General features: G+C 41.5%; 1 protein-coding gene across 1 annotated transcript in view; it reads right to left on the reverse strand.

Annotated features, from left to right (window-relative positions):
- LOC111982389 (E3 ubiquitin-protein ligase pellino homolog 1) overlaps positions 1-14,946 on the reverse strand; it is a 44,757-nt gene extending 29,811 nt beyond the window's left edge. Inside the window, exon 1 of the mRNA XM_024013956.3 lies at positions 14,655-14,946. The gene's annotated coding sequence lies outside the window, so the exon portion shown is untranslated. The remainder of the gene's footprint in view (positions 1-14,654) is intronic.
- Positions 14,947-15,163: the final 217 nt, after the last annotated feature.

Genomic DNA, 15,163 nt, shown 5'->3' on the forward strand with positions numbered 1-15,163 from the left:
TTCTGCTTTTTGTGACTCCTCTCTTTGGTTGGAAAATCGCTGTATGCTTTCTGTGACTAGTTGCTGACCTAACATAATGATATTTTCTGTTTTCGCCGAAAAGCCTTTTTGAAATCGGACACTGTGGTTTGATTAACGAGAATTTTATCTTAAAATGGTGTCTAATACTTGTATGTTTGAGAAATTTGAATTATGAGATTTCTGTTGATTGAATTTGGCGCCCTGCAATTTCATTGGCTGTTGGTGAGGGGTTCCCAGACAGGTTAAAGGTCTGTCTGTCTGTTAGATTTAATAAGTAACTACCATCTGATGGCTACAGAAGCAGTCAGATCTCATCCAAGGAAAGGTAACATACCTTTTCTGTTCCTTACTAGTGTGAGAACGGAAAAACTCACAGTACTTTCTTACATACTTCATAACTGTAATAGCGCTTGATTTAGAAATCAGTCTAGGACCACAATTAAATAGCTGTCCCTGGATGGCAGTGATGTGTGGTGAGGTCTGAGGCGGACTATTGAGCCCCACAGTGGACATGTCATAATACCCATAAAACCTAGCAAGTCAAACACAGAAATGGTTCCAATCTTTTTCCCATAGGAGATTTTAGAAACATTTCAAATGAATTGAGTTGACGGCGGTGAATGAATGACATGACAATCGGCCTCAGGATCTCGTCACGGTATCTCTGTGCATTCAAATTGTCATCGATAAAATAAAATTGTGTTCCTTGTCCGTAGCTTATGCCTAACCATACCATAACCCCATGCCACCATAGGGCATTCTGTTCACAACGTTGACCACAGAAAACCGCTCGCCCACACGACGCCATACACGTGATCTGTGGTTGTAAGGCTGGTTGGACGTACTGCCAAATTCTCTAAAACAACATTGGAGGCGGCTTATGGTAGAAATGAACATTTATGGCAGCAGCTCTGTTAGACATTCCTGCACTCAGCATGCCAATTGGACGATCCCTCAAAACTTGAGACATCTGTGGCATTGTGTTGTGTGACAAAACTGCACATTTTAGAGTGGCCTTTAATTGTCCCCAGCACAACATGAACATTGATATTGTCCAGTATGTTGTAGTAGATTTGCCCCCTCTCTATTCTGTTCGGCTGTTTGGGCTACAATGAGTTTCGCTTTCTGCCAGACCCAGTTCATTGCATTTCTGCTCAAATCGCTCATAGAAACTATCACTAAGTCTTGTTGCTGCTGTTCCAGTGCTTTCATTGTGTCGCTGATACAGATACGGCAGACACCCATATCCATCACCTTCTTCTGCAGAACACGGAAGAGCACAACAGTCTTGATCAGCTTACTTTAACTAGCCGTAAAACAAACGTAACCGCCAAAAGGCAAGAGATGACGTGTGACATCCATAGGCAGGAGCGAGCTGTACCAGATCACAGCGAATTTGGGAAGTATTAGTTCAGAAATCGATTTAATCATGCAGAAAAAACATGAAGATGACAAAATTATTATTGATAAAATGTATATTTATTTATTGTGGCCTGCCTGTTAGTTATTTTTTCTGCACGTCACTGCTGGATGGCATCAGTAAGGTGGGCCACATCCTGGCCCTTAGCCTGGCTCTTCTGGCAACTGATCTACTTCTCTTCCATCTCATAGTCCCCCACAGGGAGAGACAGTGTTCTGGCTCATGGAGGATGTGGAGGACAAAGACATATATTTACATAAACGGCTCTCCTGGAGGAAGCTGCTTCTCTCCTCTGGGGTGGGAGTCTGCAGCTCAGGGCTAGATGAACGGGCCTTCTCCATATATCTCCACATGCTGGAGGCTCTCCTCTGCACAGGGGGTGAAGGAGGCACGATCTGCCACGGGAAGTAAGGCCAGGATGTCTCTGCTGAGTATGCCTGTGTAACAGTTAGAAATGCTTCCTTTGGTTTATTGTGAGTTTCACCAAAATTGAGAAACCAGGTAATCTATTGTACATTTTTATTTGGAAACACCTGGTGAGCGTCATACCTGTATCTCATCGAAGTACATCCATGGTTTCTGGGGGTAGTAGGGTTGAGAATTCCAAGAGTCAACAGGATCAATGATCAGGTCATCTCTGAAACTATCCRTGGACAAGGTGGACATTGACACCCTCAGGTTCGCCAGTCCAAGGAGGTTGTGCGTTGGTCCATCGCCAAAAGACTTGTAATCTGATTTGGCTTCTTCTTTAGTCTGTCTCACATAGCTGATATTGTCAAAATGTTGTACATGGTCTGGTTTTGGGTGGGTGGTCTTCTGTCTTTTGCTGTAAAGGTGGGTAGAATCCACAATGTCTGTAGAGCCACCACACATGAAAACGCTGAAGAACCACCACAAACCTTTGCTCACACCTTTTCTCTTCATGATAAAATGTTTTAAATGAGGTTCTTGTCTTCAGAATCCAGGAATTTGAAATGTGTTGCCTGGGAAACTGACCACAACAATGTTTAATGACATGTTTGGAATGCCAGTAATATCATTCATTGTTATGATGCAATGAAATCATACAGTTCTAAATTAGAATGTTCAATGCAATGGCCTTCTGTGGGCTCTGCAATGGACAGGATTGACATCTCAAAAGTGTTCAATATTCTAACCAATTCAATATTTATTGACTATCTGTTTGAGAGCTCCACGATTAATGACCAGTGCAACGATTGATCTTCTGATTCCACTGACTGGATCTTAATTTTATCACTCTTTTGTTGCTGAGTGTATTTGTAGTGTATTTGAGTTTTAACCATTTCACGCGTGAGTTCCAAATATCTCTAACCGTCGCCCCTGCGTGAGTTTTTTCATGCTCGTGATGTCAGAATGCTCTAAACAGGACAGTTACCTGCGCTGCCCTCAAACCAAGGCACGCTGCCTGTTAATTATCAATAGGCTGTTTCAACTTGTCAATTTCAAATTATTTTTGAACAAGTTTTATTTTCTAACAACAGTTTGAATTGAGGTGTGTTCCGCCTCCTCGTTAATTTGTATAAGAAGTAGCCCATTTCACTCTTGCGGACAATTTATGTTTGAGGCTTTACTGAGCGGACAAACTTCTCTATTCAACTTCAACGTGAGCCCAAGTACTTCCTGAGTGTTTCCCCAGCTCAAGGATTAAGACATTGCGCATCTCTAGTCAGAACAGGCCTTGCACAAACGTTTTCCCCCAAAACATTTTCTGGCTGGCGCCCGCATTGCCTTCATGGTTGTTTGTCTTACAGATTGGACATGTATGCGTTCCTATCAAAAATATCGTGTTGTCGTTTCTGCTGTAGCACACCACATGTACAGATGAAGTCGGAAGTTTACATATACCTTAGCCAAATACATTTAAACTCAGTTTTTCACAATTCCTGACATTTAATCCTAGTAAAAATTCCCTGTCTTAGGTCAGTTAGGATCACCACTTTATTTTAAGAATGTGAAATGTCAGAAAAATAGTAGAGAGAATGATTTATTTCAGCTTTGATTTCTTTCATCACATTCCCAGTGGGTCAGAAGTTTATATACGCTCAATTAATATTTGGTAGCATTGCCTTTAAATTGTTTAACTTGGATCAAATGTTTCAGGTAGCCTTCCACAACCTCCCCACAATAAGTTGGGTGAATTTTGGCCCATTCCTCCTGACAGAGCTGGTGTAACTGAGTCAGGTTTGTAGGCCTCCTTGCTAACACACGCTTTTTTAGTTCTACCCACAAATTTTCAATAGGATTGAGGTCAGGGCTTTGTGATGGCCATTCCAATACCTTGACTTTGTTGTCCTTAAGCCATTTTGCCACAACTTTGGAAGTATGCTTGGGGTCATTGTCCATTTGGAAGAACCATTTGTGACCAAGCTTTAACTTCCTGACTGATGTCTTGAGATGTTGCTTCAATATATCCACATAATTTTCCTCCTCGTGATGCCATCTATTTTGTGATGTGCACCAGTCCCTCCTGCAGCAAAGCACCCCCACAACATGATGCTGCCACCCCCGTGCTTCATGGTTGGGATGGTGTTCTTTAGCTTGCAAGCATCCCCCTTTTTCCTCCAAACATAACAATGGTCATTGTGGCCAAATAGTTATATTTTTGTTTCATCAGACGATCTTTGTCCCCATGTGCAGTTGCAAACCGTAGTCTGACTTTTTTATGGCGGTTTTGGAGAAGTGGCTTCGTTCTTGCTGAGGGGCCTTTCAGGTTATGTGGATATAGATACTTTTGTACCTGCTTCCTTCAGCATCTTCACAAGGTCCTTGCTGTTGTTCTGGGATTGATTTGCACTTTTCACACCAAAGTACGTTAATCTCTTGGAGACAGAACACGTTTCCATCCTGAGCGGTATGACAGCTGCGTGGTCCCATGGTGTTTATACTTGCGTACTATTGTTTGTACAGATGAATGTGGTACCTTTAGGCATTTGGAAATTGCTCCCAAGGATGAACCAGACTTGTGGAGGTCTACCATTTTTTTCTGAGGTCTTGGCTGATTTCTTTTGATTTTCCCATGATGTCAAGCAAAGAGGCACTGAGTTTGAAGGTAGGCCTTGAAATACATCCACAGGTACACCTCTAATTGACTCAAATGATGTCAATTAGCCTATCAGAAGCTTCTAAAGCCATGACATAATTTTCTGGAATTTTCCAAGCTGTTTAAAGGCACAGTCAACTTAGCGTATGTAAACTTCTGACCCACTGGAATTGTGATACAGTGAATTATAAGTGAAATAATCTGTCTGTAAACAATTGTTGGAAAAATGACTTGTGTCATGCACAAAGTAGATGTCCTAACCGACTTGCCAAAACTATAGTTTGTTAACAAGAAATTTGTGGAGTGGTTGAAAAACGAGTTTTAATGATTCCAACCGAAGTGTATGTAAACTTCCGGCATCAACTTCATGTATGGATCATAATGTATTTACTGTTTTATTAACATGTTTTCAAGTACTGGTGACAAATCATGCATTCCGAATCTTGCATAGATTGTAATGGACACATATGATGTGTGTAAAATACTTGAATGTTGTACTGATTATGATGAACTAATGCTAAGCTATTTGCTGGCTACAGTTGAAGTCGTAAACAAACATGGCTGCCATCATAAAGAATTTAGCTGCTGTTAGCTTAGCTGACATATATTTATTTTCTAATCAACATTTACATTAGTCTCTTGTGCTCACCAGAGATGTGGTACATTGTAAACTAGTCTAGCTGTTAGGTCGTTAACTTATGTTTTGTGTTTTGTCAGCGCAACCTGTTATTTAGACTTGTTTATGGAATCTGGCTATGGATGTGAGTTTGGCTGTGGATGTGTTCCGTGTGATGCTTGGATGATGTTCGCATTTATCTTTTACAATAAAAGGTCAAATTGAGGAATAAAGTTTAAGACTATTATTTTCCTTCAGTACAAAAAAAACATTTTAGATGCTGTTCAGACAACAATGGTGTTTCGACGCGTTTGTTGCGTCATACATTCTGTTGCTACTGTTCCAATCAGGTATTTGACATCGTACGCTGCAGGGACCACTCAACAATGATCACAAATATGGGATTGTAGCATCAAAGGGTTAAATAGGCTTCTAAAGTTTGTAATTTCCATGCAGAAATTTCAGACTTGATTTGCCCTAACAAAAATGTTATCAACCCCTACAAAAATGTCCATTAATTATCATCCACATAATAATTCACATTTCCTGTTGCTGCAGGATTATTGTCCTTTTGTAGTAAACTGGGTCAAATTAAGATTCTACATCTGTACCTGTACTCCACTGTGTGCAGAAAGGAACACAATAAACCAAACATACCTACAGTAGACATGTCCCAGGTCACAACAACTCATTCAGTTTCACTTCTATTTATTTCAAGCCCAAAACAAGTGACCCACCCAGTCATCATTGACAAAGGAAACCCAGGTCTTTAAACATGGGCCACTAACTTCTCCCCTGGTCTTCTCTGTCGGACCCTGGCCAGGATTGGAGAGGCCAATGTCACTGGCCTTTCCATGTCGCTCTCCCGCTAAGTCGGCCATTAGATCAATAAATAATGAGAGTCTGATGACGCGGTGCCCGCCCGTGGCTGCTGGGCAGAGCTGGCACAGAGCTGGCACCCGCTGAATGCCACTCCGTGTGCCAATGGGGACAGCCGACACCTCAAAGGGCCAGATAATACCACCATTGTTGTGGGGGTGCCATGTCCACAGCTCCACCGCTTTCATTGCCAGTGCCAGAATCACATGGCAGTGAGTGGAGATAATATAAACATGTGAAGGGGAGGTTCTGAGAAGAGAAGATGAGTGGGAATGACATACATCGACATATTTTGTTATTTTATTTAGACAACAACTGTAACGCTCGTCGTCGGTGGAAGGAAGAGTGGACCAAAGCGCAGCGTGGAAAGTGTTCATTATATTTATTTACAAGAAACACTCAAACAAAAATAACAAATCCAAAAACGAAAGCGAACAGTTCCGTCAGGCGCAGACACTAAACAGAAAATAAGATCCCACAAAACCCAAAAGGAAAATGACAATTTATATATAATCCCCAATCAGAGACAACGATAGACAGCTGCCTCTAATTGGGAACCACACTCGGCTAAAAACAAAGAAATAGAAAACATAGACTTTCCCACCCAAGTCACACCCTGACCTAACCAAACATAGAGAATAATAAGGATCTCTAAGGTCAGGGCGTGACAACAACAGAGGACCACCAGAACAACAGAGTACACAGGTACAGTACCTTCAGAAAGTATTCATACCCCTTGACTTATTCCACATTTTGTTGTGTTACAGCCTGAACTCAAAATGGATGAAATCTAGATTTTGTGTCACTGGCCTATACAAACAATACACCAAATAATTTTTTACAAATTAATTACAAATGAAAACCTGAAATGTCTTGAGTCAATTACGATATAACCCCTATGTTAGGTCAAGCCTAAATGAGTTCAGGAGTAAACATTTGCTTAACAAGTCACATAAGTTGCATGGACTCACTCTGTGTGATTTTGAAATGACTACCTCATCTCCATACCCCACACATACAATTATCTGTAAAGTCCCTCAGATGAGCAGTGGATTTCTAACACAGATCAAACCACAAAGACCAGGGAGGTTTTCCAATGCCTCGCAAAGAAGGGCACATATTGGTAGATGGGTAAAAAAAAACAGATAGTGCATATCCCTTTGAGCATGGTGAAGTTATTCATTACACGTTGGATGGTGTATCTGTCACGTCTGCTCCCGTTCTTCCTCCCCCCTGGCGCTTGAGGGCGCCAGGCTGCCCTGCATCACGCACTCCTTCCATCCATTACGCACACCTGCCTTCCCTCGTCACGCACATCAGCAATATTGGACTCACCTAGACTCACTCATCTTTTATTTCCTCCCCTATATTTGTCAGTTCCCTTGCTCTGTTCCCCGCGGCTGCATTAATTGTCTTTTGTTTGTGTTACCTGTTTGCTGACGCTGTTCCTGTCTTGTTCCATGTCCGTTATTTATTAAATGTTTTACTCCCGTACCTGCTTCGTCTCTCCAGCGTCAACTCAAGTGACAGTATCAATACACCCGGTCACTACAAAGATACAGGCCTCCATCCTAACTCAGTTGCCGGAGAGGCCGCTCAGGGATTTCATCATGAGGCCAATGGTGACTTTAAAACAGTTAGAGTTTACTGGCTGTGATAGGAGATAACTAAGGATGGATCAACAACATTGTAGTTAATCCACAAAACTAACATAAATGACAGTGAAAAGAAGGAAGCCTGTAGAGAATAAAAATATTCCAAAACATGCATCCTGTAAAGGCACTAAAGGAAAACTGCAAAAAATTTGGCAAAGAAATTAACTTTATGTCCTGAATCCCATTTGCCTTATAATTGAGGCAAATGGGAGACAGATTCACCTTTCAGCAGGACAATAACCTAAAACACAAGGCCAAATATACACTGGAGCTGCTTACCAAGACGACATTGAATGTTCCTGAGAGGCCTAGTTAAATTTTTGACTTAAATCGGCTAGAAAATCTATGGCAAGACTTGAAAATGGCTGTCTAGCAATGATCAACAACCAACTTGACAGAGCTTGACATTTTTTTTAAAGAATAATGTGCACATTTTGTACAATCCAGGTGTACGAAACTCTTAGACTTAACCAGAAAGACTCACAGCTGTAATCGCTGCCAAAGATGATTCCAACATGTATTGACTCAAGTGTGTAAATACTTATGTAAATGTGACATTTCTGTATTTCATTTTCAATTAAAGTGCTAAAAATTCAAAAACATGTTTTCACTTTGTCATTTTGGGGTATTGTGTGTAGATAAAAATTAAATAAATAAATAAAAATATTTAATCCAATTTAAATTTAGGCTGTGACAAAACAAAATGTGGAGTAAGTCAAGGGGTATGAATACTTTCTGATGGTACTGTACCTGTGTACTCTGTTGTTCTGGTGGTCCTCTGTTGTTGTCTAAATAAAATAACCAAATATGTCGATGTATGTCATTCCCACTCTTCTTCTCTTCTCAGAACCTCCCCTTCACATGTTTATATTATCTCCACTCACTGCCAGTGTGATTCTGGCACTGGCACTGAAAGCGGTGGAGCTGTGGACATGGCACCCCCACAACAATGGTGGTATTATCTGGCTTTGAGGTGTCGGCTGTTCCCATTGTGTAGTTATACCTAGGCTAAATATAAGCCTTCCACAACCATAAGACCCACAAATAACTGAATTATTTTATCAAAATAGTTTAAACTGCTGTTTTTTTGCAATTATCTCTGATCGGGCTTTCAAGTCTATGAAAATGCCATTTTATGTTACAAATCTAACTAGAACCATGCATAATGCACATTCACTAATAATGATTCACTTCTTGCAGCAGGCATTAGGCTATAGAAAATGAACACAGGTCTCATCAACAATCTCTCTGGTCCACGTGCTAGTGATTAGCCAGCTAATCTTTATATTTCAAGTTTAGCGAACTTGGATCTATCTGTCGGCTAACAAGGTTGAACAGTTGAATTGTTGTGAACACACCCTTCTGTCTGTCTCCAACTGTTTGAAAAGCATGTTAGCCTGTCCACTTTGTTCAGATGTTGAAATCAAGTGGCCTACCTTATTCCTCAGGAGAACGAGTTGCCAATCCCTTATATAATTGTGTTTTATGCTTATGCACATTTATAAAACACAGACTCGACAGCTAATATAACAGTCTTAGGCTAAAATGCTGCTAGCGGTACGTGGTACCCCAATGCCATGCGCGACAAACTGAGCATTCATTTTCCAGAATCAATGTTCATTGATACTCTCGTTTTAGTATTGTCTGCTCTGTGTGCAATTTGAGTAGTTGAGACATAAAATGGGTATCTGTAATGAGTGCGCTGAGAGTCGGGAAGCAAGTTCAGGGAGTGAGTGTTTTAATAAATAAACGCAACTAAATACAAAACAAGAAACACGAACAATGACACTGGAACAGAAACAATAACGCCTGGGGAAGGAACCAAAGGGAGTGACATATATAGGGAAGGTAATCAGGGAAGTGATGGAGTCCAGGTGAGTCTGATGCCGCGCAGGTGCGCGTAACGATGGTGACAGGTGTGCGCCATAACAAAGCAGCCTGGTGACCTAGAAGCCGGAGAGGGAGCACACGTGACAGTATCGCTAGAAAAGTTCACTTCTCCTCTATTACAGTAAAATAATGTCTCAATGTGTTTTTGGAGTCAATATGACCGATTCTGTTGGACCAAACCTCAAATGCAAATAGCGAGTTGAACCCGCTTGTCAGATTCTGTTGGACCAAACCTCAAATGCAAATAGCGAGTTGAACCCGCTTGTCAGAGAGGAAGACGTGATCTCTCGTCTTGAAAGTAAGAGGTTTCACTCTCGCTAAAATCTGTCCAAAATAAGGCCAATGCTTATTTTGGACCTAAGCTTGCCTTTGGGCCAAAAAAATCAAATTTTTAGGGCGGAGACGTGCATCTCGTCATTATATACAGATCTCTGGTGTAAATGGGAAGGTGCACCGGTGCGAAGGAGCGAAGGAGACGAGACCAAAAATACATGAGAACAAGCGGACATAAACACTCGTAAAACAAACAAAAATAACAAAACCTTGATTCTAGCATAAAAGGCATTTTGAATATCCTGCAAAAACATACATTCAAATGAATTCGATATACTGTACCTACCACCAAGGCAATGAGCCATAGCTCAGCTGGCTCTGTAAGTAGATCACATCAGCCTACAAACTGTGTGTTGCAGTGACTATACTACCCATAGTCAGCCGGAACTGGGAACAATCACACACCTTTGCACCCTACAAAGACTCCCTTAGAGTAGGCTTTCAACATCATTTCGAAAGACAGAGAACGTCACACATCTCTGACAAGATGTATTCTTAAGGTCCCAACAGGTTAGCAGATAAAATAGAGCAGAGGCCAAGTCTCAAGAAACACCCTGCAATTCAGTCACATTTCTATATTCCCTGGCCATGAATAAAGCCAGTTAACTGCAGAGGACAGAGGCCCATTCACTGGCCTGTAACTGGATAATGGAGGAGCTTTGCAGCTATAGCACAGAGACCCACCCTCTCCCAAGACAAGGAGGACGACTTTTAAAGTGACTTCACTCCTCTGCAGCAACAAGGACACTGTTGTTGCACCCCTTTCGTTCCACTCGTGACAAACGTAACAGCCTCCGGTCTGACTGGGCGGTGAATCGTTTTTAACCGCACGACAGGGAGTCGGGTGGGCGCGATTTGGTGTCAGACTAGCATCACACAGAGAAAACACGACACAGCTTCTGTGCTTGGTGGTAGTACAGAGAGAGACATTATACGTGGTCCGGGTAGGACATGTCATGGAAATAAAGAATACTAACTGCACATCAACAAGTACTGTAGCTAATTCTGTGAAGCCTTGATTAGCTTTGAGAAACCTAATTATGTAATCAGTACTGTATTGTGCTTTTCACCAAGGAGAAGCTGGGAGATTAAAGGAGTAAAGACAGGAGTTCAAAACCCAGCTAACGTTAGAGCTGGCACAATTATTGTGTAATCGTGTAACCAACAATTATGGACAATAACAGTGAACTAACAAAAATAATCGTCATAATCGTCTTAAGGCATTCATTTTAGGAGAAGGGCGATTCAACTTTATATTCAAGTAGATATAGTTTACCCAATAGCATTTTCTTTAACATGACGTGGGCAAAGTTGGTAGTCATTTTACGAGCAGAACAGCACGGTCAGGAGGAGAAACTCCACTTCCACGTGGTGAAAACCATTCGTTTTTGAGACAGGGCTGTCACCAAAGCGGTGTTGTATTTATTAGGTATGTCGTAGCTAATTTCCAAAGATGCATTATTACATTTAATGCATTTTGTACTATTTTTTGTCATTGTTATGATGGTTAATTACAAAATACCCAGTGCATACTGTGTAAGCCTAACAAGGCTCTTAGGACTTTTACTGTAATCCTGTTCACAGAGGTCATAGGTGCCAATAAAGAGGGTTGCTATTGGCTGTAGGTGGCCATTTCATAGGCACCCGTCTCTATAAAGAGATTATCAAGGGAGGGACAAAGTCTGATCCAAACACGGCACCTCATAAAAAGGGTTCGACTGCAGGCTAATAAGCTCATGGCTGGCTTCGAGAGACACAGAGAGAGACAGAGACAGAAAGAGAAAGAGAGATACTGACTTTCCAGATAATTTAATACAGTCAAAGTGTATTCTTCATTATTAACGTCTCTTTATTAACGTCATTAACAATGGGGGTTAGGGGAGATGTCATCATGTCAGTTTGAAATGGAGTCCAACGGTGACATAACCTCAGCAGTCTGACTTTTGAGGTAGCAGATGGAGGGTGGCAGTTTACATTTCAAACCCTTTGAATTATTCATTGAGGTAGAACACAGACTACCCTGAAAGGCAAATAAATAATTGTTTTTAGAAGAAAAAAAAATACTATGTTCTGCCTAGTGGCGCAGCGGTTTAGGGCACTGCATCTCAGTGCTAGAGGCGTCACTACAGACCATGGTTTGATTCCAGGGTGTATCACAACCGGCCGTGATTAGGAGTCCCATAGGGCGGCGCACAATTGGCCCAGCGTCGTCCGGGTTCGGGTTTGGCCGGGGAAGGCCGTCATAAATAAGAATTTGTTCTTAAATGACTTGCCTAGTTAAACAAAGGTTAAATAAATAAATAAATTATTATTATGAATCTTCCTCAGAGAGTGAAGATGGTCTTCTGAAATGATAGGTTACATCTGTCAACTACGGGTGTCATCCTCATACAAGGCACCGATTTAGCTATAGGTAAGGATAACGTCCATTTGCTTATGAGCAGCAATGTCACAGAGAACACATCTCATTATACTATCATACAAATTCAGGACAGAAAGATACCACTTTTATTTGTTTTTCCACATTCTCCAATCATCAGTCAGAAGAACGGTGAAAACTTGGGAGGTAACCATGGGCAAAACAAAGTTCCCAAGCAAATGTGTTTTCCCTATAGCGCTGAAGCGAAATCGGCCAGGTAGACAACCTCTCCATTTTCCAAGTTCAGGGAGAACAACAAAAATTAGGTTGCATCCTATTCACTATATAGGTTACTACTTTTGACCTGAACCCTATGTGCCCCGGTCAAAAGTAGTGCACTACATAGGGAATAGGGTGCCATTTCGGACGTAACCCGAGAGAGATAAGAGGCGGTGGCTTGTAGGTGCCCATGACTGGACCTTTCCAACACATCAAGTCGACCTTGATAACAATGAAGGAGTGGGGTAAGCAGAGGAAGGAATATGGAGAGGAGAGGAGTGGAGTGGACCAATTAAAATAGCCTTTGTGTCTTTCTGTCCAGTCGGGAAAAAGAGAAAAAAAGGGATCTTTCCAGGAATGACTTTCAGTAAATTGACTTTACCACAGAAGCAGATCTCCAAGTTAGACAGATGTACAGCATTCGCTGACACAGAGCTATGACAGACAGCTGATTTATCAAGTTGAACAGAGAAAAGGTTCAGGCTAGGTGGCGAGTTGTTCAATGAATGTTTTGTCTGCTCATTCACTCTGTTCAAAAGAGATGTGTCACACAAGTTATAACCTAAACAGGAACCAAAGTCATGAGAATGGTGAGCATGTAAGGGCCCTTGACAGGGAATGTAGGCTAAAATACGGTTATAAGCGATGCATGCACAACACTACACAAACATAGGCCTAAATGTGGGTCATCATGGCACACCCAATGTTGCTGTTGTTAACATGATATAGCCTATCAATTACTTAGTAACTTGTAGTAGGCTATGTGTAATACACCATAGGCTACATGCTTTCAGTATGTGCCCCAGGGTTGATGTTAACTAATTGTGTTTGCTACCCTTTTGCGACTGCCGAGCCACAGAATGCTAACGGGATCCTCACAAATGGCAGTCTCTGAAAAGCTCCGTTCATGTTCAGCCTCAGCAACCTTCGGTGACCCCACGTTTGTTTTTATTCCCTAATCAAGGCATGAAACAGACACCCATCCTTAGGGCTTTTCGCCCCAAAACAAATAGACTTGCATAACTGATCCCCGCAAAACCTGTTGACATACCAGGGGTGAGTGGGTAGGAGCATCTTTTCTGGGAGGTTGGAGTCGAGTAGGGAGACCGGCCTGATTAAATAAAGGAAACTGATCCAGCCCATTTCAGGAATGGAAACTCTGGTGAGAGTGATATGACGGTGTTATTTTTAAACTCGCCCAAGCATCCACAGATGATGTAGTCCACTACTGAGGAGTATAGTCAGACGACAGTATGATGATACTACGCCAGTTTTCTAAGACGGCACAATCATGAATCAACAGTGCTTATAATAGACTAGAGGAGCAAAGGGAATTTCAAAGTATAGACAGTAGGCTACTAACAGCCCTCCATGCTCACATGACAGTTTGATATGAAGCCAGTTTCTCTTAAAATAGGCCTAACCCTACATAGAGAAGGGTCAAAGGGTATTTCAAAGTAAAGACAGCATATGCTACACACAAACACAGCTCTACTGTGATAGGGACAGCAATGAATATGACTGGACAGTTGAGCAAATGAGCCGTATTTGGGGGAACAAAAGAGGGACTCACGAGGCCAGATGCTACAGCGAGATGATGCATGCAAATCAGTTTATGTTGTGGGAACAATAGCCCCCAGCTGGGCTTTCTCCGTGCGGGCCAAACCGGCTTGTCAACCACACAAGGGAAAGAGAGACCCTTCATTGTGCACAACCAGTAACGTCATATATATACTTCAAAAGTGCCATAGGCACATTTCAGGTCCACATACTTAACTCTCTCTTAATAGTTAAATAGGTAGGTAGGCTACTTGGTTTCAATGTGTGAATGATGACAATGGGCAATAAAACCAATCTCAGTTTAGGTATTTCTTACCGCTGGAAAATGTTGTCATTGTTTGGTTTCTGTGCCATGAATAGACTAACTTGAAAGTGAAAAGTCATACATTGTAGGCTAGGCCTACTATTGGTAATAGTCGACAAAAAAAAAGTGTAAAGGTGTGCAACAATTAGGCTACAATTTTATATTTTACTGATAATGACAATAACTTTCCCCTTGGTAGCCAAGCAAATTGCAGTAAAATAACACTTTAGCTACATAAAATAAAGCACATTGTATATGTGTTTCAAACTCGCCTTACCTAATGACAATCCGTCAGCATCATCTGGACTTTCCCGATATTCGCTCGAAATCCAATTTGAATGCTCCAGCTGAGAAAAACGCACACCGAAGATTGAAAGGAAAGCAATTCTATCCGTGCTGACCTAAACACCGAATTGTCGAGTTATTTTTACATTCACCTGCTAAGATATGTTTATGACGTTGTTATACGCTGTCCAACTATTTTCGCTCTAATGTACTGGTAAACGGACTCAGTGTAGGACAATACTAGAGTGAGTAATCTTTACAATCGGGTCTCTGCTCCAGTCTGCTCGTGCTCACATGAAGTTACGTCATGAGACGCGTCGAAACGTACCATGGGCCTTGTAGTTGTAGCCTAGTCTACTGGAAATAACACACACACACACACACAGTCTGTACAACTAACCTTGTGGAGACACAATTCAGTCCCATTCAAAATCCTATTTTCCCTAACCCCTAACGCTAACCTGTACCTTTTCCCCTTTTTTTTATTTATTTTTTATTTTA

This window comes from Salvelinus sp. IW2-2015, linkage group LG21 (genome assembly GCF_002910315.2).
Source record: "Salvelinus sp. IW2-2015 linkage group LG21, ASM291031v2, whole genome shotgun sequence".
Classification (NCBI taxonomy): domain Eukaryota; kingdom Metazoa; phylum Chordata; class Actinopteri; order Salmoniformes; family Salmonidae; genus Salvelinus; species Salvelinus sp. IW2-2015.